This window comes from Rana temporaria, chromosome 7 (genome assembly GCF_905171775.1).
Source record: "Rana temporaria chromosome 7, aRanTem1.1, whole genome shotgun sequence".
Taxonomy (NCBI): Eukaryota; Metazoa; Chordata; class Amphibia; order Anura; family Ranidae; genus Rana; species Rana temporaria.
Genome location: NC_053495.1, coordinates 110,887,586 through 110,910,939, shown reverse-complemented (window position 1 = coordinate 110,910,939; position 23,354 = coordinate 110,887,586). Strand labels below are relative to the sequence as shown.

The following is a 23,354-nucleotide window of genomic DNA, read 5'->3' as shown; positions in this document are numbered from 1 at the left end:
TACATCTATAGAGCCATAATAGGTCCACTTTAGTTATCATGATATAAAATAATGGATGTGGGGGCATTTTGGTGGGCGTAATTTTTTTGGGGGGGGCAGCATTTCATTCTTGGTACCAGAAATTCGAAAATTCTAAATTCGAAAATTTGAAAAAAAATAAAGAAAATTTAATATTCTAAATTTCGAAAATTCTAAATTTCGAAAATGAAAAATTCGAAAATTGAAAATGAAAAATTCTAAATTTCGAAAATTCTAAAAATTAAAAATTCGAAAATGAAAAATTTGAAAATTAAAAATTCGAAATTTTGAGAATCGAAAAAGAAAAATTAGAAAAATAAAAAATTTTAATATTCGAAATTCGAAAATGAAAAATTCGAAAATTGAAAAATTTGAAAAAAAAATCGAAAATGAAAATTCAAAAAAATAAAAAATTGGAATATTCGAAATTAGAAAATTAGAAAATTTAAAAATAAAAAATGAAAAATTAGAAATTTCGAAAATTTGAAAATTAAAAAAAAACGAAAATCCGAATTTCCGAAATACGAAAATTCGGAAATTTAAAAATTCGGAAATACGAAAATTCGGAAATTGAATTTTCGGAAATTCGGAAATCTGAAAATTCGGAAAATCGAAAATTTGAAAATTCGAAAAATTTGCGTATTTCCCAAAATCCGAAATTCGGAAATACGAAAATTCGGAAATGAAAAAATTCGGAAATACGAAAATTCAAATTTTCGGAAACACGAAAATTCAAATTTTCGGAAATACGGAAATTCAAAAAAAATAAATTTGTTAATACGAAAATTCGAAATTAACGAATTTTAGAATTTTCGTTAAAAAACGAATTAGAAACTAAACAAATTGCACATGTCTAGTTACTACACGTAGGCCCAGAAGTCTGGCTGGGGGCCTACTAGTCCACAGGTGGTCCTGTGCTGTCTTGCCTGCGGGAAAAAGCCGAGCAACTGAGAAGATCCAGGGGAGGACCTTTCTAGGAGAGAACCGAGTGGAAGGCTGGTTTCTCGAGAAGGGCCTGGTGACTCATTTGGAGGACGCATCTAAACCAATTTACCCTCACAGTACTGCCGGGTGGCTTAAAGGCTCTGGTACTGTGTAGCTGTGCTTCAATCTACCAACTACTGGTCACACAATCCTGTGGCAGAAGATTATCCAGCAGTTTCATTATATTTCTAAGTCTGTGGAAGAGACTTTGTGCATCATACCGGCTGCTAGGTCTGTGAGAAAGGCCTATCCGGGTGTGCAATAAATCCGCTAACAGAAAGTGGCATTTGTCTTTTGGATCCTAAAGTTCCTCAGTGACTTGCAATAAGGTATCTAAACTTCCCCTAACCCTCCATCCTTCTACTATTGCAAGTTTTGTTCATTAAAAGCATTTGAAAAACAATGTTTTTCTCGATGTGATTCTTGTCAAGCCTGCCTTGCATACACACGATCGTGAAAAAAAAAATGCTTGACCAAAGCGTGGTGACGTACAACGGCACTATAAAGGGGAAGTTCCATTCGATTGGCACCACCTTTTGGGCCGATTATGCAAATTTCCCTTCTCATAACTTGCTTCTGAGCATGCACGTTTTTTACCCCATTGTTAATGCCTACACACGACTGTTTTTCTCGACGTGAAAAACGAGGAGAAAAAATAGAGCACGTTCTAAATTTTTAATGGCTATTTTTCACGTCGAGAAAAATGCTCTGGAGCCGACACACAATCGTTTTTAATGACCAATTTAAAAAATTGAATTTTTCTCGTCATGAAAAACGGTCGCGTGTACGCGGCATAAGTGATTGGTGCATACATCTGTTTTGATGCACCAATACATACATTTTTTCCAATATAGAATCTTAGTTCTGAAACGGTGAAAGGTGGGATAACGGCAGGAACCAAAATTATTCTCAGCAGCTCCTATGGGGGTAGTGATACACCAACAATGGATATTATTCTATCCACTAATACCAGTGATGATGCACTATAACTCCTCCTACTGCCCACAGGCATTATGCCATTTTTTTTACCCCCACTGACCACCAAGTCTGAGGCATTTCCTACTCCCACTGGCCACAATCCGGCTTTATTAAAAACTGAAGAACAGTAAACTTGGCTACAAAAGTTTGGCCTAGAGGATCAGAAACTATATTTCTCCCCTTTTGGAGCAAATGGGACTATGCTTTATAATGTTTTCCCTTCCTCTGGATCAACTCTGGGTTTAGGGTTTTCCAGGTTTTTTTCTGTATCAGTTGAACTTGAGGAAACTAATTTAAGAGCTGCATATTGTTTCATGCAATTTTCATTGAAGGTGAATTCTGATTAAGCAATTTTCATCACAGTTTGAATTTTCCAGGTTTAGGACAGTTTTTATTTCCAGTACACTATGCATTATTTGGATGTACGTACCTGTACAGATTGGAGAGCTTGAACTCCAGCCATTATGAAAGCACTGGATAGAGCTTGAGCCTTCTAGGATCGTGTTTTCTGGGCATGTAAAATAGACAACTTTACCGAACGGTACTTTTGTTTCTTTCCATCTCGAGCCTACTTTTTCATTTAGTGTACAGAAAATTCCTGTGAAGGGGAATTATATATATATTAAATTATGCATATATAAACTGTAGTCATTATACATACAGTATGTACACTGAAATATATAAAAGAAAGTCACTATTGTTTAAAATAAACACAATCTTACTTTTGGTATGTTATTACAATCCAGTAACATATTTGTTATATCTTTTACAGACACATCTATAGTTTAAAGCAGAGTTCCACCCAAAAGTGGAAGTTCGGCTTTAAGTCACATTTGGCATGCCATTTTTTTGGGGGGGAGCAGATACCTAGTTTTAACAGGTACTTGCTCCCACTTCCGCTTGGGCCGCCTAGGTGGCTCGAGCGGAAGTTCTCCTCTCTCCCTCCCTGCAATCTCCTGGGACATGTCACAAGTCCTTTTAACTGTTGTTTTTTTACTGTCCATTTCTTTACACGTCACATGGTATGATGTGCGGTCTCTACGGTGTTAACTCAGGGGCATAATGGCAAACATCGGTCTACGTGGGGATGGGAGGATAGTCAGGTACTAACCAGTGTTCACCAGAGCTCCCGATGGTGGAGATGGATTTTGCTGCCTGTTAGTACCAGGTCACTGTCCACAGGATCGCCCCACCAGGAGGTGAGCAAGCCGGGGGTTCAGTAGCGGATGAACAGGTAAAGAATCAAACACAAGCGTGGTCAGTAAACAAGCCAAAAAGTCGGTAACAAGTAGTTGCAGGTTGGGGTCAGGCAGAAGCGTAGTCGAGGAACAAGCCAAGGGTCGATAACGAGCAGTAGCAAATATGGACGACAGCAGGGAAGAAAGGAGCGAGATACAGGCTGGAGATAGCACAATATTCTGGCAAGGAGGAGGTGCAAAGACATGGCTTATATCAGGAAGTTTGTCGGAGGAGCAAAGAGTTCAAGGTTCAGCTGAAATCAAAGTACAAGACAGGGTTGTCTAAAGGATCTGACGAGGCACTGTCCAGCATCTCAGATAGCTCAGTGAGAAGATTCATTGCCAGACACATCTGAGGTCCCAGGTTCAAGCCCAGGTCCTGACACACTGTTACTGAGGATTGCGTCCCTATGGTTCAAGAGGTGTACGAGCTTGTGTTCCTCCCTGGCGGTACCCAAGACTGGTAAGCGAAGAGAGAGTGGAGGATGTATGAGACGAATAAAGTGATTTTTGCATGAAGTTGTTGAGATGTACCGGATAGCAAGACTATTCGTATTGTACTGTTCCTCTTCCTAACCTTAAGGGAAAGGGTATTCTTACCATTGGCGGAGTCCCTAAGACAGCGCCGCCACAAGAGTCTCATGAAAAGTTATTGCTGTTAAATATGGCGTAGTACCTGGGGTTTGAGGGCCTCACTGTTACCTGTTTCTATAAATTGATGTTGGACTAACATAATTAATGTTAACTCTATAAGAAGGACATTAAACGCTTTGTTATTAAAGGAGTTCTATGACCTAAAACTTTTAACCCCCGCTGTGCCCGGGCTGTAAAAATATACAAAATAAACTGTCACTTACCTGCCTACGATCCCCCGTTGTTCCGATATCGCCGTCCGTTCTCCGGTCCCGGTCTCTTCCGCTTCCTGTGTGTCGGTGACTCATAGTGCGCTCAGCCTATCAGCGGCCGCGACGGGACATTGCTGCGGCCGCTGATAGGCTGAGCGCACTATGAGTCACCGACCCCCAGGAAGCGGAAGGGGCCCGGGACCGGAGAACGGGACGGCGATATCGGAACAACGGGGGATCGTAGGCAGGTAAGTGACAGTTTATTTTGTATATTTTTACAGCCCGGGCACAGCGGGGGTTAAAAGTTTTAGGTCAGAGAACTCCTTTAAGGTGTATGCCAGAGGAGAGTCCTTAATCGTGCCGATTCTGGGTATTACTGGTGAATAGGGATGAGCTGAACACCCCCCCAGTTCGGTCGCATAAGGACATGCGAACAGGCAATAAAATAGTTTGAACATCCGAACACTGTTACAATCTATGGAACACAAACATGAAACATCAAAAGTGCTCATTTTAAAGGCTTGTTGGGTATGAATTTACTCGGCGTAACATTATCTTTCATAATATAAAAAAAAAAATGGGGATAACTTTACTGTTGTCTTATTTTTTAATTAAAAAAAGTGTAATTTTTTCCCAAAAAAGTGCGCTTGTAAGACCGCTGCGCAAATACGGCGTGACAAAGTATTGCAACGATCGCCATTTTATTCTCTAGGGCGTTAGGATAAAAAATATATATAATGTTTGGGGGTTCTAATTAGAGGGAAGAAGATGGCAGTGAAAATAGTGAAAAATGACATTAAAATTGCTGTTTAACTTGTAATGCTTAACTTGTAATACCAACGGCCACCACCAGATGGCGCCAGCTCACATCTGGTGGTAATAACTTGTAATACCAACGGCTCACCACCAGATGGCGCCAGCTCACAAAATTGTATTTTATGTATGTATGTATGTATGTATGTATGTATGTATGTATGTATATATAGTATATGTAGGAGACTATATATTAAATGCACTGCAGCTCACTGAGTCACGGGCCTGCCTGAAGTATATTACAAAAACTACACCACAAACGGCCTACAGATCTAGCTACACTGGATACTGTGTGTGTGTGTGTGTGTGTGTGTATGTATGTATATATATATATATATATATATATATATATATATATTATGACACTCTCCCTCAGTCCTCACCAGCAACACACTACACAGGCCTTATATAGTGTGGGGCGTGGACTTAGTCCTCCTGAGCCATAATTGGCCAAAGGCACCTTGCCTTTGGCTAATTTTGGCTCTCTTTGCTGACAGCACTGGGATTGGCCAAAGCATGCGGGTCATAGTGCATGCTTTGGCCAATCATCATCCAATAATGCACTGCGATCTCGCAGTGCATTATGGGGTGTTCTGCCCCATAATGTTTGTTTTTCGACGAAAAGCCAATGTTCGAGTCAAACTCATGTTCGACCCGAACATAAAGCTCATCCCTAGTGGAGAACATTCCAGAGGACTGTACTGCTAGGATTGTGCTGGACTGAATGCTGCCGGAAAAAACGGAGTGCCTACCTGAGCCACGTTGGCTAGTGACAGAAGTTGGGGTGTTTCACCCTGAAAAATGACTTTATTACCAGGGACCACAGTGAGTAGCTGAAGCAAGTACCGGAGCAGAATTCTCACCAACCAGGGATGGTGAATAATTGCGAAACTTCAGCGGGTATCAAGCCAGGGAGCCAGTGGAGGTGACCAGGGCCATCTTAATAACATCATGGGCCCCTGGGCAAAGTAATGCACTAGGGCCCCTACCAGGGAGATGGTGACCCGTGGCACACTATGTGCGTGGTCGCAAGGAGAGAGTGTGGATAAATAATGCTACTGCTATTGGGTGTGGCTTTTGAGTCCGATTAGAAACAAAAAATACACACAGTGAATTATCTCAAATAAAATTCACCCCCTATACACATTGTCCTCCCACCCCATATACACTGACTCTCTGTATACACCGACTCTTTTTCCCTGTACACACTGCTCCCACTCCTTTTTGAAACTATCCCCCTCCCTGTACATACTGCCCGCCTGTCATAAATGCCTCTCCCAGCCTATCAGTGGCTTGTATTTATGTATGACGTTACACGGTATAGGGGGGGCAGGAAGGCACAGTGCAGAGGGGTTGGGGGACACAGTTAAGGTGAGGTCAGGCTGATACAGTATAGGGTGTAGTAATGTATAGTGTTAGGTTTGGGTAGTATAGGTGGTAACATGGAAGGTTTGGGTAGTATAGGGTGGTATAGTGGCAGGTTTGGGTAGTATGGGTGGTATAGTGGAAGGTTTGGGTAGTATAGAGTGGTATAGTAAAAGGTTTGGGTGGTATAGTAAAAGGTTTGGGTAGTATAGGGTGGTATAATGGAAGGTTTGTGTAGTATAGGATGATATAGTGGCAGGGTTGGGTAGTATAGGTGGTATAGTGGAAGGTTTGGGTAGTATAGGGTGGTATAGTGGAAGGTTTGGGTAATATAGGGTGGTATAGTAAAAGGTTTGGGTAGTATAGGGTGGTAGAGTGGAAGGTTTGGGTAGTATAGGGCAATATAGTAGCAGGTGTGGGTAGTATAGGGCGGTATAGTGGCAGATGTGGGTAGTAAGTATTTGAGTGCATTGGATCTTCTAGCTTTAGGACAGGGGTCTCAAACTCAAATTACCTGAGGGCCACAAGACAAGTTTTCATATGCCATGGGGGGCCGCATGCAAACTTTCAAACTTCAAAAACAACAGTACTGGTGTCAGCGAATGCATTATTAACCCCCCAGCACTGGTGTCAGCGGACGCATTATTACCACCAGCACTGGTGTCAGCGGACGCATTATTACCACCAGCACTGGTGTGAGCGGACGCATTATTATCCCCAGCACTGGTGTCAGTGGATGCATTATTAACCCTGACCACTACACTGCACACCGACCACTACACTGCACACCGACCACTACACTGCACACTGACCACTACACACTGACCACTACACTGACCACTACACTACACACAGACCACTACACACTGACCACTGACCACTACACTGCACGATGACCTCTACACTGCACGATGACCACTACACTACACACCCCACTGACAACTACACTACACACTGACCACTCACCATCAGGGCACAGCACATCAGGTCACAGAGTCCAGCACATCAGGGTACAGGGCACAGCGCACATCAGGGTACAGAGCCCAGCACATCAGGGTACAGCACATCAGGGTACAGGGCACAGCACATCAGAGCACAGCACAACAGGCCACATCAGGGTACGGGGCATGGCAAGGCACATCAGGACAAGGCACATGGCACAACACATCAGGACAGGGCACATGGCACATCAGGGTACAGAGCCCAGCACATCAGGGTACATGGGGCACATCAGGGTACATGGGGAACATCAGGGTACACGGGGTACATCAGAGCACATGGGCCACATCAGGGTACATGGGGAACATCAGGGTACATGGGGCACATTAAGGCACATGAGGGCGCAATCAGGGTACATTGGGCACATCAGGGCACATGGGGCACAAACAAGGCACACGGGGCACCATCAAGGCACAATCAGGGTACATGGGGCACATCAGGGTACATGGGGCACATCAGGGTACATGGGGCACATCAGGGTACATGGGGCACATCAGGGCACAATCAGGGTACATGGGGCACATCAGGGTACCAGGGGAAATATGAGGGCACACTCAGGGTACATGGGGCACATGACGTCACAATCAGGGTACATGGGGCAAATGAGGGCACAATCAGGGCACATAAGGGTACATGGGGCACTATCAGGGTACATGGGGAACATGAGGGCAAACTCAGGGTACATGGGGCACATGACGTCACAATCGGGGTACATGGGGCACAATCAGAGCACATGAGGGTACATGGGGCACAATCAGGGTACATGAGGGCACAATCGGGGTACATGAGGGAAAAGGTCAGCATTTACTTTTGGTTTTCTTCACATGCAGGGTAAAGCAGGAAGCGTCTGTCATAAGTTCACGTCTCTCTCATGTCACGCTACGGCTGCTCCCCACCCCCGGTGGCCCCCCCTCTTTTCTCGTCCATCCCAGGTGATATCACAAGCAAATAGGGATGGACGAGAAGAGAGGGGGGGCCGCCGGGGGGGGGGGGCGGGGAGCAGCCGCATCTTGACATGACAGACAAGTGAACTTATTACAGACGCTTCCTGCGCTACTCTGCATGTGAAGAAAATCTACTCCCCCCACTTCCGCGGCACCCCCCGCCCTGCCTGCGGGCCATTTATAACCGGTCCACGGGACGCAAATAGCCCGTGGGCCGGTACTTTGAGACCCCTGCTTTAGGATAATCATCCACACAGGACAGCGGGGGCTCTATGACTGTCATATTGTATCACATGGCTGTTGGGTGCTGACTTTTTTCATTTATAGCTGTACTGTGTGTTACAGATTGTACACCACATTACATTCACAGCAAAGCTACCCGCCGCCACCGCCGCTCTGCTCGTATTCGTTTTACTGCTTCCTCTCTGTCAGTTCTCTCATTTCAGTCCCGCCACCTGAAAGAGCAGAGCAGCCGCAGCTCTTTACAGATCACTCCGCCACAGCATAGTATGTTACATTGGGGGGGTAATAGCAAAGCACACTACATGGTGGGCAAAGTACATCACATTACAAGGTGGGCACAACACATTCAACGGTGAGCACGGAACAGCACTAAGCATGGTTGGCATTGTACAATACAGCACATTACGTGATGGGCACAGCACATGACATGGTTGGTACGGCACAACACAGCACATTACATGGAGGGCACAACACAGCACATGCACACAGTGAGCACAGCACATTACCTGGTGGGCACTGCACATGACAGCACATTACATGGTGGGCACGACACAGCACATTACATGGTGGGCACTGCATGGCGCAGCACATGACATGGTGGGCGCAACACAGCAAATTACATGGTGGGCACTGCACAGCAATTTACATGGTGGGCACTGCACAACATGGTGGGCACTGCATGGCATAGCACATTACATGGTGGGCAAAGCACATGGCATTGTGGGCAATGCACATTACATGGTAGGAACTGCACAATAGTGGGCACAGCACATGACAGTGGGCACAAGGGAGCACATTACATGGGGGGGAGGGGGGGGGTTGAGCAGCAGTCTCTCCCCTAGTACAATCATTACACCCACCCAGCTCAGTTTCTACACAATCCTCCCTCCCTATTAAGTTTACTAACCTCATCTATTCCCAACAGCATGGCAGATGTCCTTTCTCCCGGCCTCCTGCAGGATAGGATGACATCAGCCCCCCTCCCCCAGACATCTGCCTGCAGCTCTGACACCGAGGATCTGTGTGAGGGGAGCAGATCCTGTGATAGGAGACAGGCATATTCTAAACCCCCATTCACACCTAGGCGTTTTGTCGCCTGTAGTGTGACGCCGCAGCAGCCCCGAGACGCTGGAGGGATGAAAACACATTGCCCTCTATGGAGATGGTTCACATCTCCACACCGAACGCCGTACGCCTGCCGCCTGAAAAAAAGTCCCGGACCTTTTTTTCAGGCGGCTTTCGGCGTTCGGCATAGGAGATGTGAACCATCTCCATAGAGGGGGTGAGGCTGCATTCACAATCGCGGCGTTTTGTCGCTGCAAATCGCGGTACAAAATGCCGCAATTTGTTGCCGCAATTCGCGGGACAAAATGCCGCGATTTTGTAAGCCTAGGTGTGAATGCAGCCTAAGACAGGACTCGGCTGCAGCGGCTGACACTTCTCCTCCATGTGCAGAGGGCTCCTCTCCTCTCCAGGATGGCACACAGACAAGCCACTGCCATTGACCTATATTGAGGGAGGGGCTTGGAGCTGAAGCTCCAATAGCCCTGCAGCCAGGAACTCTAGTCTAGAGCATGCAGCTGTGCACTGACTAGTGTACATCCACCTGAAAATGAAAAAATAGTCCCTCAGCTCCCACCTTCTGGGCCCTGCTATTGAACTGATGGGGCCCAGAAAAATATATAAATTCACCCCCTAAGCAAGAAGGAGTAGTAGTACATGGTTACCAGGGGACATGAAAGTGCAGGGGCCCCTGGGCAGCTGGGGCCCCTGGTCCGTGCCCAGGTGTGCCCGCTCATTAAGACGGCCCTGGGGTGACGCTTGCAGAGCAGCCTTGTGTGTCAAGCCAGGGCCGAGCAGGCCGATGGGTTGAAGCTGGAGAAGTATCTGGAGTGCCAGGCTAGGCACCCAGCAAAGAAGCGGGGGTGATGCTTGAGGAAGATGCTACGATGAAGATAGGAGGAGCTCAAGGGATTCAGTAGCAGTGAATCATCATCTAGTCTAGTGAGAGAGACTGGGAGGTTGAAGAACTAGAAGAAATGATTGTAGTGGAAGTAAAGGAACTGTTAAACCTTGTGTTAGAAACTGTTAAAGACTGTTACCATAGGAGACAGCATTGCTACACATGCAGATGTGGCGTCTTGCTGGATACCTTTCCCTGCATGGCTGTCTACCTGTAGAAGTCTGAGTCTGCCAAATTAACATTGCAACTGCCTAAGAGGCCCTTACCCTCTCTCCCAAAGTTTCGTTTAAGATAAATAAAAAAAAAAACTGCATTCAAGAAGTGTCTGCCGCCCATGAATCTACATTACACTACACCCACTATGCCTTACAACCCACTGTATATGGAAGGATGTCAGCAGCTCATGGCTCTGGAGGTTCTCATTAGACTGAAGGAGGCCTGGGACCTTGCTACATAAATATGATGTACATATTCCAGGAGGTTTCAGAAAGGAGGAGATTTAATTCTAGCGTAAGTGAGAATGATGGTCGGGGTGGGGCACATTTTTGAATGCCATTTTAGATTGCAGAGGGAGGTAGGAGTTTGATGTCTAATGTATCTATTGAGTAAAGGTCCACTTTAACCACTTAAGGACGGAAGGCATTTTTCAGATTCGGTGTTTACAAGACTAAAACATTTTTTTTGCTAGAAAATTACTTAAAACCCCCAAACATTATATATATTTTTTTCTAACACCCTAGAGAATAAAATGGCGGTCATTGCAATACTTTTTGTCACACCGTATTTGCGCAGCGGTCTTACAAGCACACTTTTTTTGGAAGAAATTAACTTTTCTGAATTAAAAAATAAGACAACAATAAATTTTGCCCAATTGTTTTATATATTGTGAAAGATAATGTTACGCCGAGTAAAATGATACCCAACATGTTACGCCTAAAAATTGCGCCCGCTCGTGGCATGGCATCAAACTTTTACCCTTAAAAATCTCGATAGGCGACGTTTAAAAAATTCTATAGGTTGCAGTTTTTGAGCTACAGAGAAAGTCTAGGGCTAGAATAATTGCTCTCGCTCTAACGATCGTGGCGATACCTCACTTGTGTGGTTTGAACACTGTTTTCATATGCGGGCGCTACTCGCGTATGCGTTCGCTTCTACGCGCAAGCTCGTCGGGACGGGGCACTTTAAAAAAAAAAAAAAAGTTTTCTTATTTATTTTTATTTATTTTATAATTTTTTACACTGAAATAATAATAAAAAAAAAAATTATCACTTTTATTCCTATTACAAGGAATGTAAACATCCCTTGTAATAGAAAAAAGCATGACAGGTCCTCTTAAATATCAGATCTGGGGTCAAAAAGACCTCAGATCTCATATTTAGACTTAAATCCCCAAAAAATAATGAAAATGTTGTCATTTTTTCAAATGATAACAAAAAAATGTCTCTTTAAGACGCATGGGCAGGACTGATGTTTTGACGTCACTTCCGCCCAGCAATGCTATGGGGACGGGTGGGGGCTATCTTGCCCTCACTCGCATCCCCACACAGCAGGCAGCAGGACCCGATCGCTACCGACGGCTCCGGTAAGCGTCGGAGGGTGCGGGAGAGGGGCCCCTCTCCCGCCACCGATAACGGCGATCTCGCGGCGAATCCGCCGCGGAGACCGCCGTTATTGTTTACAGGACCGCTCACTGAAGAGATGGATATCTCGGTTGTGGCAGCAGCTGCTGCCGTTACCGAGATATCCATATTTAAAGTGCCGACGTATATGTACAGTGGGTAGTCGTTAAGTGGTTAAAGTAAGTCACTTAACTTTAACCCCCCGGCCTGGTGCCTTATGGGCGCCAGGCCGGGGGGCACCAAACCCAGCCTTCCCTCAACAAGTGGTTATGCTGGTGCCGTCCCTGCTCGCAGCTTTACCTAGCTGCCTCCAGCCACTTCTCTCCCTGCAGCCCATGCGATGAGCAACAATATCCTCCTTCTCCCACATAGGCGGCAGCAGTAAAAGCACTAGACAGCACACAGAAATCGCCGCTGAGTGAGACCAGGGGGAGGGAGTAGGAACCCGCCTCAGCCACGGCTCCTGCACAGAGGCAATCACCGCAAAATTTTGAGAGAAGGAGCAGAGTGAGACCAGGAGGAGGGGCCAGAATGAGCAGGAATGGTATGGGCAGGGCTGTCTTTAGTGCAGGGCAAATAGGGCAGCTGCCCAAGACCCAATCACTGTTGGGGGGCCCAAAGCAGCTGTCAATTGAGCCCACGCTGCTGCCCACCAGGAGTTCCGCCACTTGTTCGCTGCTCACTAGTTACTACTGTCAGTTGTAGATACAAAGAAGCGCTGCTGCTTCTGTATTTACAAGTAACAACGCTCCTCTGTCTATCGGCGGCCGTTTAGAGTCAGACACCTCTCCGCTCTATATGAGAGCAGAGGAGTGAGAGCGAGGAGGGAGGGGTCAGGGAAAGTATACATGCAGAAGTGCAGCGTCCCACTCAGGACATGTGGGAACTGCAAAAGTATTACTTCTTTGTCATTGCTATATTGCATGTCATTTTGCATTGCTATACCTGTGGTATCCCTGTTCATAGGCTGGTTAAGTGTGCTTCATACTTCCCACCACAAGATGGGGATAGCACCACTCTGGGATATCTATCCCAGCTCAGGTTCATCTGTGGTCAGTTGGTCAGTCAGGAGGAGAGTGTGCAGAGAGAAAGCAGAATGTGAAGGTGAGAGAAGGTCAGTCCAGAGAAGGGACAAATTAGAACTGCTAAAATCAAAGGATAACAGCCACTATACTGCAGCAAAGACCTTTGAGTATAAAGGTGAAGGATTTCTTAGCCACCGGCAACCTCACCAAGGTCACTGGATTCAAAAGAGACCAGGAACAAGTAAGCATTAGGCCCCGTACACACGGCCGAGGAACTCGACGTTCCAAACACATCGATTTCCTCGTCGAGTTCTGTGTTGGACTTGTGCAGAAACTCGACAGGCTTGCTTTGCGTACACACGTAACAGACAACAATTTCCTTGTTCTCCAGCGCGGTGACGCTCACCACGTATGACGCCACTATAAAGGGGAGGTTTGAAATCTTGGGCGCCACCCTTGGGGCTCCTTTTGCTGATTCTTTGTTTATGCGTGTTAGTAAAAGTTTGGTGAGTGACTGTGACGGTATCGGTATGATATCCCCGTCAAGCATTCCCTCCTCTCCATACAAGAACATCACAGGATCATCCATACATGAGTCAAGACTGAATGCTGGAACCAAGACTGATTTATTGGCAGCTTGCTGCTGGCTATAAATACAGTTTTACAAGCTAAATCCTTAATCAAGGAACAATGGGAGCTCCACCCCCTTTTCACCCACTCTGGAGTTCTCATACAGAATATAGCCAGACAATTCGGAGCCGACCTGAGACACATTTTCTTTAAATAATGACATCAGGGAAGTTAATTACAAGGTGAACAGAACACATTAGCTGGGCAGCCTGGCACCGCATAATGAAGCAATCAGAATACATAACATGAGTCACCTCTAATCACAGTAAACAGGTTTAACATCCCTTTGAAATAAAGAACTAGCTGCAGACGGGTCATTAACATGTCAATAGCTTGTAACACATGAATCCATTTTACCTCTAACCCACAATTTAACCAAGCAGGGAGATTTACACTGACATATCCTTCACAATGGCCCCCCTTTTTCTCCCTGCTCCGGCAAACCCGGTTGGACCTTCCCTGGTCCAGTAGGGTTGACGGGTTCAGAGCTTTTAGTCCGAGGTTAACTCCGTTTGGCATGACTGACCTCCATTGGTAACTGCTTCAGACTCAGGTATGCCACCGGGTCGTCAGATCACACGCCGGTCAGTCCCCAAGTCTTTGTGCGATCTGCAGAGTCACCAGAAGTCAGTGTGAAGACGGCGAATGGGTCTGTGCGCCGCCGTCTAGGTGTCCCGCTATGGGAGGGGCAGGTTATGGCTCTGAAGTGACAATCACAGGAGATTCATAAAAAGGAAAAGTTATATTTGTTGAAATGCTGTAGCACTGGTGCTCAGAGTCCGGGGGGGGGAGGGGAATCAGAGCCCCATAAGGTCAGCCACCCCCTGCTCCCTCCGCAGCCGCCGGTTCTCCTCTTGGAGCTTCTCCAGCTCCATCTCCAGTTCATGGAGCCTGGGGGGGTCAGCCTGCTGTGACCTCAGGTGGTTGTTCTCCTTCTCCATGCGGCTTATGCACTCCTCCAGCTCTATGTACTCACGGATCAGCTCCTGCTTGCTCATGTCCTGCAGGCTTTCCACGTGGTCCTTCATCATCAGGAACTGGGTGGTGGTGTAAGGGGCCACCGGTGGGCCCTTGGCGAACATCTCGGCCCGCTGCGATTCCATCTCCTCCAGTCGCTTCTTCTCCTCCCAGGTCCGCTGGTTATATGACTTCCAGGACCTCTTCTTCTTGGAGGGTAGCTGGCGGTGCCTCTTTCTGCCCAGCTCCCTCCAGGGCCCCTCCGGCTCATGGCTGTCGCCCATGACCAGCTGACAATGGTGTTCCCTGTTGTCCGTAATAACAGATTGTACCATGAGGGCTTCGTAAGGGGTGCCCAATGGTTCTTCCCGACCCAGCTCCTGGGGATCCCAAGCCGAGTCTACACAATGGGCTGCTGCTGGTGGGCGGTACCCAGGTTGAGACCAATTTGATCTGGTGTTGTCATTCAGGGGGCAATTCTGCTTGAAGTGACCCAACTGTTTGCACCGGAAGCAGCGTTGTTCGTTGTCCTCCTGGCGTGGATAGCGAGGGCTAGATGTCACCGGTCTGTTAGGAGGTTGGTATCTAGCGGCTGGTGGGTGTGAGGGCGCCGTTGGTCGTGGAGGTTGTACCCGTGGTGGGACCTGGTTTGTCTTGCGAGTATCCGCATATTCATCCGCCAACTTCGCGGCCTCTGATAGAGTCATGGGCCTGCGATCTCTCACCCAATCTTTGACGTCCGTCTGGATGTGATTGTAAAATTGCTCCAGGAGCATTAGTTGCAAAATGTCCTCTGCGGTGGTGGCCTGGCTGCTGTTAACCCAGTTAGAGGCCGACAGGGACAACTGGCATGCCCATTCCGCGTAAGAGTCTTTCGTGGTTTTGCGTGAGTCCCTGAACTTCTGTCGGTGGGACTCTGGGGTTACTGCATAACGAGCCAGGAGCACTTCTTTAACCCTGGCGTAGCTATGGATATCCTGATCTGGCACGGTCCGGAAAGCATCAGAAGCTTTGCCTGACAGTTTGCCTGACAATATTGCAACCCAGTCTCTTCTAGCTATTCGGTGCAGGTTACATTGTCGCTCAAAGTCTGCCAGGTAGTTATCAATATCACAGTCCTTTTCATCAAAAGCTTTAAAAGCGCTAAACGGAATCTTCCTTGCGTCTGCTGTGCTGTACTCACTGTTTGGAGAATGTGCGGCTGCTTGTTGGACTGCTGCCAGTTTTAACTGTAGCTCTGCGTCTCTTATTTGTTTATCCTTCTGTAGATCTGCGTCTCTTATTTGTTTAGCCTCCTTCGCTAACAGGTCCATCACTTTCAGCACCACATCCGGCGTTGGGTTCGGGCCGAACCACGCTAGCTTCTCTCTCATTAGCTTGTTGGTTGGTGACTCCTCCTGAATCACTGGTGTCTCCATCTCTTGTACTGCTGGCGTTGCTGCAATCCCGTCCTCCTGGTCTAGCTCCATTAATTCTGCTATGATGACCCGCTTGGTTTTGTTGCTAGCAATCCTTCCACGAACTTCCAGTAGTTCTATTAAGCAGGGTGTAAGCCTTCCATTCACTGTTCCCAGTGTCTGCTTGGAGTCCTGGTGTAAGGGAGAGTAGAAGGGAAGATCCCGCTGCTGCCAACCAATTGTGACGGTATCGGTATGATATCCCCGTCAAGCATTCCCTCCTCTCCATACAAGAACATCACAGGATCATCCATACATGAGTCAAGACTGAATGCTGGAACCAAGACTGATTTATTGGCAGCTTGCTGCTGGTTATAAATACAGTTTTACAAGCTAAATCCTTAATCAAGGAACAATGGGAGCTCCACCCCCTTTTCACCCACTCTGGAGTTCTCATACAGAATATAGCCAGACAATTCGGAGCCGACCTGAGACACATTTTCTTTAAATAATGACATCAGGGAAGTTAATTACAAGGTGTACAGAACACATTAGCTGGGCAGCCTGGCACCGCATAATGAAGCAATCAGAATACATAACATGAGTCACCTCTAATCACAGTAAACAGGTTTAACATCCCTTTGAAATAAAGAACTAGCTGCAGACGGGTCATTAACATGTCAATAGCTTGTAACACATGAATCCATTTTACCTCTAACCCACAATTTAACCAAGCAGGGAGATTTACACTGACATATCCTTCACAGTGACGATTCGTGCTTTTCAGTCTTTGTGCTTTCAGATTGATCTCTGCCGTTCAGTTTGTACTTGTGGGGGTCATATCTAGGCAATCGGGACGTGCGGTCAGGTCGTATTGTTTTACATTGCGGTCCTGTCCCCGCGTTTTTGATTTTCAGGTCGTTCTTCATAGGTCTTGCTGTTCTTCACTGCGGTCTGTTTAGTGCAATTCTGATTTGTCGTTCGTTCCTAGCCTTGTAGCCATGTTGCAGGCACCTAGTCGTCGCCGACTTCGTGCTCAGCATCTTATGTGTGTAGGTCTGTTTGTTTATGACCTAGACGATGAGGAGTTCATGAACAGGAGGAGGACGCGTTCGTGGACCAAGAATTGGTTGCTCCGTAGGAACCAATTCTCTCACATGCCTTTGCTGCGGGAGCTTCAGGAAAATAATCCTGTTGATTACAGGAATTTCCTGAGGATGTCTGATCCCGTCTTTCAGCACCTGTTGGCTTTGGTGTCCCCCTATATTACCAGGCAGGACACCGTTATGCGGGAAGCCATCAGTGCTGAGCAGAGGCTAGTTGCCACCCTCCGTTATCTGGCAACTGGGAGAAGCCTTCAGGACTTAAAGTTCTCGACGGGCATCTCCCCCCAGGCTCTGGGCCTCATCATTCCTGACACCTGCTCTGCCATCATCCAGGTTCTGCGGGAGGAATATATGAGGGTAAGTTTTCTCCTTTAATATCCCATTTTATGTCTATAATGTATGCTAATGTCTTGTAGTTATCTCCTCCTTCCCTAATTACCATGTCTGGAATATGCTGGGAATGTCCCCTTTGCCCCCATGCATGCTAGAAACTTTATTGATGTCCCTTTTTTGGCCTACATGCATATTTCCCATCACTTACCTCCCCAGCATGCTATCCTGGGCCCCAACCTACCTAGCCTAGTCACTTCCCAATGTATTGTGTTATATCCATTGTAATGCTCCCCCCTCCCCTCCCAAATGTGTTGTAAAGTCTATGTTCACCAATATAAAATATATTTTTTTTTACATTTTAGGACTCCCAAACTCATCTAACCCTCCCCTCCCAAATGTGTTGTAAAGTCTATGTTCACCAATATAAAATATATATTTTTTTACATTTTAGGACTCCCAAACTCATCTAGCCCTCCCCTCCCAAATGTGTTGTAAAGTCTATGTTCACCAATATTAAATATATTTTTTTTTACATTTTAGGACTCCCAGACTCATCTAGCCCTCCCCTCCCAAATGTGTTGTAAAGTCTATGTTCACCAATATAAAATCTCATCTAGCCCTCCCCCAAACTTGGGCACTGGCCCATCAGAGGGGGTGTTTAATGTGCTAATTGTCTAAATATATTTAGATATAATATGCTAGTTCCAAGAAATGTTAGAATGCTTATAATGTCTTTGTATAATCTGCTTGCAAGGTTATGTGGCAAATATATATATATTTTTTTTCTTCCCCAGCTTCCGTCCACACCACAGGAGTGGCAGTCTGTGGCTTTGGACTTCCAGACCCGTTGGAACTTCCCCAACTGCGGGGGAGCCATCGACGGGAAGCACGTCCGCATCGTGCCTCCACCCCGTTCTGGTTCCCAGTTCTTTAATTATAAGGTGTTCAACAGTATTGTGCTGATGGCGGTGGTGTCAGCACAGTACGAATTCCTTTTTGTGGATGTCGGGATGAACGGACGGATATCGGATGGGGGAGCCTTCAGGCAGACGGAGTTCGCGCTTCGCCTTCAGGATGAGGATCTGTCATTGCCACCGGATGACCAGAATGTAGAAGGCCTGCCATTTGTTTTCCTGGCTGATGAAGCGTTCGCCCTGGGACCCCATCTTATGAGGCCATTCCCTCAGCGCACCCTCACCCCAGAGAGGAGGGTGTTTAATTTCAGGCTGGGCCGAGCCCGCAGAGTGGTGGAGAACACTTTTGGCATCATGGCCAGCCGGTTCCGCCTTTTTCTCACGTCTCTCCACATGGCGGAATATAAGTGGAATACTATAATTTTTGCATGCTGCATACTTCACAATTATTTGCGGAGACAATCTCCTACCTATCTGGCCCCGGTTGGGCCCGAGGCACAACATTTGACCCCTGCTGAAACTTTGCCGGGCCTTGAACCTGGCCACACAGGACTGCCCCCCCAGAGTGCCCGTGAAGTGCGGGACAAATATTTAGAATATTTCATGGGTAGGGGGGCCATACCATCACAAGCCAATTTGCCTTAATTAGTTTTGGCTGTAAAAATAAATACAAATCTTTTGCAAAAACTTGTTATGTCTCGTTTGTGTAGCTTGTAGATGTTTACTAATTTTAACTATTGTTCTACATGTAGTGTCAAGTGTATTTTCCTTAACTATCAAACATTTCCCAGGTGACCCCAAAACAAAACACATATAAACTTAGAAGTTTTTTAAGCAAAACCCCACACACTTTTTGCAATTTCCAAATCTCTTTATTTTAGCACAGAATCTTGATTTTTGAACCAAAAATTTCAGATGTATATTTTTGGGGTTCTTTTTGATTCCAAAAAGATATATATAAATTTTTTTGGTATTTTTTTATTTATGTTTTTGATTACAAAATAAAAATCACATTTTTTTTTATTTTTTATTTTTTTGATTACAAAATAAAAATCAAATTTTTGTATATTTTTTTTGTTTGTTTTTTGTTGATTACAAAATCAAAATCACATTTTTGTATATTTTTCTTGTTTTTTTTTGTTGATTACAAAATCAAAATCACATTTTTGTATATTTGTTTTTGTTTTTTTTGTTGATTACAAAATCAAAATCACATTTTTGTATATTTTTTTTGTTTTTTTTGTTGATTACAAAATAAAAATCACATTTTTGTTGTTTTTTTTGTTTTTTGGATTACAAATTAAAATCACATTTTCTTTTTTTTTTTTTTGTATTCAGACTCTCCCCAAAACGTCTATTAAATTTTTCATTGTATTTTCAACCCTCCTTGTTCTTTTCTTTATTTCTCGGCTGGCCAGATTAATTTCCTCCACTTCTTCTCTGCAGGCCCAGATTTCTGCCATCACCATCTGGGCAGTCTGCCTGTCCAAGCCACCACCTGCTCCTGAAATGTGGGACAAAACCATTTATTAAAATTAGGCAGGCCTACATCTAGATTACCTGAAGCTGTGTTAGTTATATGTTACTTTACCGGATGTGGTGGCAGGCTGTGCATCATCACCATCCCTCGGGGGTGTGGCTTGCGTGCTGACTTGCTGCTCCCGTGTTGAAGCTTCATGACGCACTACGAGAATGAAGAAAATGGAAACATGATTTTATAAGCTTATAGGCCTGAAAGAGGAATATGATTCACTTTAGACAATTTGTGGGACTATTGATGTTTCTAACAACCCCTCTGGGCAGAACAAAGGATTGTAGGCATTCCCAAAGCTCATGACATTTCTTGTACCTTTGGTCTAGTTTTAAACATGTAAGCAAAACAAGTATACACTGGATCACCTCACCTCTGTGTGAACCCCAAATTGGGTTATTAAAGGGGCCAACAATTATGCAAATGAGTCCACATGTGTCACCAACTGCTGAGCAGACTCTCCTTTTACTGTATATATTTTAATTTTACAGTAATAGAATTTAGTTAATAGCACATCTACATTAATTCCACTATTGATCTCACTAAAAATTTTCTGAAATGTCACAATTGTCATGCTTTTGGGCACAATATTTTGGCGTATGAGTTGTCGTTCCGAATGTACGACGACTTTGACGACAAATTTTTGGGCACAAAAACATGATACAGTACAACCTGAAAGAAAAAACACATGGCGCAGAAAAAAAAAAAATCAAAATTACACATGAAAATTACTTACTTCTTCTAATAACTCTCCTGATCCTGTTCATTTGTTCCGGCTCCCGCTTTTTGAGGTCCGACCACCTTTTTCTTATCTGTTCTTTCGATCTTCTGACCCCAAATTTGAGATGGAGACTCCTCCTCATCTTCTCCATTATTTGGGCCTTGACCTTGTTCGGGTACCTGTATGGCCCATGCCTCCCATCATAGTCCTCCACTTTGAAGATGAGGACTATCTCCACCATTTCATCGAAGCTCATGTTGGTGGCCTTAAATCTTCTCCTGGTGATCTCTCGTCCCGCCTGGCCTGGCTCCTGTAGAGCTGCCATATTTTCCTGCATGTGCTCCCCCAAAAAATCGAGAATGAAAAGGGGCGGGGAAAGGACTACACCGCGAACGTCAGGGGTGGGGAGACGTGCGTAGAGTCACACATGCGCGTGTATAAAGGGATACCACGTGAGTAAAAGGGGCGTTCACAGTTTGTGGAAGACGGGGGAGATAACGATCGGGTCAAACACCGGTATGTAACTACATTTTAAAGGTTATTAGTGATCGAATGCTTTTGTGGGCTACATATTATGGTGATAAGCTAAGACAAAGCTAGTTATAAAATTGAAGGAAATGGCCCGCTATAGTGCCGTCGTACGTAACCCACGCTTTGCTTCAGCATTTTGATACAACTATTGGTGTGTGGGCAATCTCGTTTCTCAGGATGTATTTTGAAACTACGTCGTTTTAGACATGATGCAAATGGTCGCTTTTATGTCTTGACCAAACTAGATCGGAGTGCTTTTCTATAACGTTTAATACACAAATTAGGAGGATCTAGGCCTTATTAGTTAGACACAACTGGTCATCTTTTTCATACGAACTGGCCCAACATGATCTGCTGCTAATTCCTCCTTGTCGTTTGCGCGACGGAAGATAAGGGGCGGGGGGAAACCTCTAATTCTTTAAGCATGGGCGGACGACGTGTGCGGAGTGTATATAAAGCTCGAACACACGTGGCGTCCGTCCGACCGGTGTGCGGAAGAAAGACGTTTGAACGACAAGCGTGTAGGTATGCTTTGAACTTGGGACAGCAGTGGCCTATTCAGGAAAGACAGACATTTAAGGGCTAGCTGGTGATAAAGAGTAATTACCTTTCTAGACTGTGGATTGACATTATTTATTTCTCCTTGGTTTTGTACAGGAAATGATGAACCAGTTCAACAAACCCGAATTTTTAGAAATATTTATAGACCGGTGGAGAGAACTGCCAGTTCTGTGGGCCACCAAAGACCCCATATCCCGCAATAAAGATTTGCGTAAAGCAGCACTGGAGAGCCTGCTCCCACTTGTGCGGAGACAGGTGGGGCGTGATGTGAATACTGATAAGTTGGAGGTCAAAATTGGGACATTGAGAGGCACCTACAGGAAGGCACGCAACAAGGTCTTGCATTCGATGAGGTCTGGAGCTGGAGCAGGGCAGGTATTTGTACCCAAGTTGTGGTACTATAGTAGACTGAGTTTCCTGGATGAACACCTGGAGGTAAGGGAGTCACTTTCAAGCCTTACCCCCAGAAGAAACAGAAGGTCCAGCCTTCCCTCCAGCCTCCCCTCCAGCCAACCTGCTGCTCCGTCTGCAGATGAGCCCTCTCAGCAGCCTTTCATCCTGGATGAAGATCCGGATTTGCCAGGCTGGAGCCAGGTATAGTACTTTCAATGTGCAAATGTGTGGTGTTTAAATGTTGTTAAATAGATGTAAATTAAGATGTTAAAGGTTAAAAAAAAGGTAGAGATAAATGTGTTATACATATCATTTGTCAGTATTGGCCAGGAATGTTTTTTTGGTGATTTAAAAAAAAACATGGGTCAGAATGATTGGCTTAGCAAATTCGTGAAAAAAAGTTTGCAACAGTCATGAGCTGAAAATTGGGTGTTATTTTTGAACACAAAAGTAAAACTGTACCTTTTTTAACTACACAGGAGGAGACCAGCCAGCAGGAGGTTCTGGAAAATGCCAGGCAGGAGGAGGGCAGGGTGAGTGGCTTGGAGGAGGTTGCAGGCCCAAGTGGCTTTGAGGAGGTGGCAGGCCCAAGTGGCTTGGAGGAGGTGGCAGGCCCAAGTCACTTGGAGGAGGTGGCTGGGCCCAGTAGGAGTACCAGGTGTCAGGTGCCTCCACTTCACCTTCGTCCAAGAAGGCAGTTGAGGGATACGAGGGTGCGTGATGCCTCACTGGCCCTCATTCGGGACGCCCATGCCTGCCTTCAGCAGCCTGCCACCGCTCAGGAGGGCTTTGTAACGGTCGTTTTGGCCAAAATGGACCAAATGACGGAGGACCAGCGCCTCCTCTTTGAGGGACTCCTCATCAGTCTAGCAAATAAGGCAGTGAGGGGTCTTCTCACTGAGAACAGTGTCATTTGCACACATGGCCATCCTCAGCCACCAGCTACCTCACAACCTCCTCCACCTTCTTCTTCTCCTGCTCCCACTCAACCTCCTCCACCTTCTTCTCCTGCTCCCACTCAACCTCCTCCACCTTCTTCTTCTCCTGCTCCTTCTCAACATTCTTCTTCCTCTTCTTCTCCTGCTCCTTCTCAACATTCTTCTTCCTCTTCTTCTCCTGCTCCTTCTCAACATTCTTCTTCCTCTTCTTCTCCTGCTCCTTCTCAACATTCTTCTTCCTCTTCTTCTTCTACTACTCCTACTCCACCTTCTTCTACTGCTCCTCCTCCTCCTCCTACACCACCACC

General features: G+C 45.8%; 1 protein-coding gene across 7 annotated transcripts in view; it reads right to left on the bottom strand.

Moving 5' to 3' along the window:
• Positions 1-23,354, bottom strand: part of LOC120946232 (complement factor H-like) — a 3,139,400-nt gene that overhangs the window by 1,257,938 nt on the left and 1,858,108 nt on the right. The gene's annotated exons all lie outside the window — the stretch shown is intronic.